Here is a 2,382-nt window from a genome sequence, read left to right on the forward strand (position 1 = left end):
ACTTACACATTTCTATTACTCAAATCCGTTAAAGGATTGTTAGGCTGCATTAATTAGGTCAACTGGAACCGGTGAACACTTCTCATAACACCCGATGTACTTGCTACATTGTTAGAAGAATGGCATCTACGCTAATATTAGTCTGTTTCTTTCTTATTCCGAGGTCACCGTAGCCACCAGATCCAGTATGTATCCAGCCCAGATGGTGGATCAGCACCTAGAGACGACCTCTACAGCCCTGCATTTCAGCGGAGACCAGAACAAATAGATGAGCCCCAGAGATATATCCCCAGTGAAGACCTTGTCTCCTAGATGGCCATCGGGACAAGACCACGGAGTCAGATGAGTCCTCTGCACAATCTAACTTTGCTGCAGCATGGATCAACCTGCTGGTTCATCTGGCCGGAGGAGAACTGGCCCCCCAACTGAGCCTGGTTTCTCCCAAGGTTTTTTCTCCATTCTGTCACCGATGGAGTTTTGGTTCCTTGCCGCTGTCGCCTCTGACTTGCTTAGTTGGGGACACTTAATTTCCAGCGATATCATCGACTTGATTGCACAGATACTATTTAAACTGAACTGAGCTGGACGATGACATCACTGAATTCAATGATGAACTGCCTTTAACTGAAAATTGAGTGTTTACTATTGTTCTTTTGCATTGACACACTATCTGTATTGTTAAAAGCACTATATAAAGGTGACTTGACTTGACAGCTGGGTAGACCCACAGCTTCCGACTGAGACTGAGGCACTTAGACTGAGCTATTGAGGCAGTGGGTGAAAGGAGGAGGGGGTCTTGCCTACGTGACTTTCTGTGCATAGCACCCACGTACCCCATCTGCCCTGTCCCCATCCTATCAAATAAGGAGAGAAGTGTTCAGGGTGAGTACAAACTAAAATTTGATAAACATGGAGAGACGGTGCATCACAAAAAACACACAGACCATAAGAAATGAGACAGATTCTGTCTAACTTCCCATAGCAACAGCTCCAGTGCTGCACGGTCTCCATTGGGTGAGTCAGCCGGCTGCATGATATACCAATGTCGGCATGCCAGCCAATCAGACGCTCTGTCTGGCTGAGCTGGATTAAACATGCTCACCATGGTAACAGAACTACACACCTGAGTCAGTCAAACATGGAGTTCTGACATCCATGAACCACATGTGACCGCTGACTCCATGCAAAGAGAAAAACCAGATGTCATAAATCAATACTGTTTATGTGTTCGCGGTAGCATAAGGACATACATAAGACAGACTCACACTGAACAGTGATGCATGAAATAACTTATTGGAATTCCTCTGGTGCTACAGAGCCATAAAAGATGCATTTAGTTTTGAGTGGCTGTGTGGTATGCTTCATATCTGTGGCTCTGAATTATAATTCCAACTAGATTATGCATGTGCAAAGGTTGACACCACTATATTACAGGGAGTTGCTAGGGTATTCTGGATGATTTCTAGGGTGTTACAGGTAATTTTGGTCTCTAGATATAGTAGTAGTAGTAGTAGTAGTAGTACCTTTTATGGGTCAAGTCTCTTTTTATTGTATGTCTATGGGATTTTATTTGATTGTATTATTTAAAAATAATTCACAATCATACGTCTACGCACACCTCATTAATATACAGCACAATTTAAGGTAGTGTCATCCATGTCCATAGCGCAACATAAAATTTAACACAGGTTATAGGTTTGTTCAGATCACTAACAACATCAAATTAGAGATATGCTTTTATTTGGATGGGACAATGCAAAAATAATCCATATTACATAATAACCAATTTCATGCACCATATTTTACTTATATGAAATGTGTTAAATGATTCTAACAATTCGTGTCAGCATCATAAATAAAAAATTATATAAAAACTAGATGAAAATCCATAAATGTGAACCAGCTCTGCTTGGGAACAGCTACACACTTGAAATATGATGCTCAGTCAGTGTCATCATATTTTAACCCTGATGAAGCCATGATTATTGGTCAGGGGAGAGTTAAAAGACCCACCTCTTCTCCATGATGATTGGTTCTCCCAGCTGTTCATCTTCCTGAGCTCAATCAGGAAGAAGCTCTTCACAAACTGGTACCAATGGCACTTTTCTACTGGCTGCAGATGCATCAGCATCAGTGGCATCATTTCCCATCCCACTGCAGGGATGAAGGAAAAATCCCAGCTGCTGTACTGCTGTGCAGTTGACAAGAAAGAGAGAGAGAGAGAGAGAGAGAATAAGTTTTCATAGTGTTTTGTTTCTGTAAAGGTGACCAGATGTCGTGAGGTATGTCAGATTTTTGAAACACGGCTGCTAGTTCTCTAGCAATAAAATATATTTTTTATTTTTTAATACAACATAAAGTCAGTATGCATAATTCAACAAA

At 41.3% G+C, this 2,382-nt stretch overlaps 1 protein-coding gene across 1 annotated transcript in view; it reads right to left on the reverse strand.

Moving 5' to 3' along the window:
• Positions 1 to 2,046, reverse strand: part of kdm6bb (lysine (K)-specific demethylase 6B, b) — a 27,788-nt gene extending 25,742 nt beyond the window's left edge. The window contains exon 1 of the mRNA XM_016555286.1: positions 2,014 to 2,046. The gene's annotated coding sequence lies outside the window, so the exon portion shown is untranslated. The remainder of the gene's footprint in view (positions 1 to 2,013) is intronic.
• Positions 2,047 to 2,382: the final 336 nt, after the last annotated feature.

The sequence above is a fragment of the Sinocyclocheilus rhinocerous genome, unplaced genomic scaffold (genome assembly GCF_001515625.1).
Source record: "Sinocyclocheilus rhinocerous isolate Xijiao unplaced genomic scaffold, SAMN03320098_v1.1 scaffold1127, whole genome shotgun sequence".
NCBI lineage: Eukaryota > Metazoa > Chordata > Actinopteri > Cypriniformes > Cyprinidae > Sinocyclocheilus > Sinocyclocheilus rhinocerous.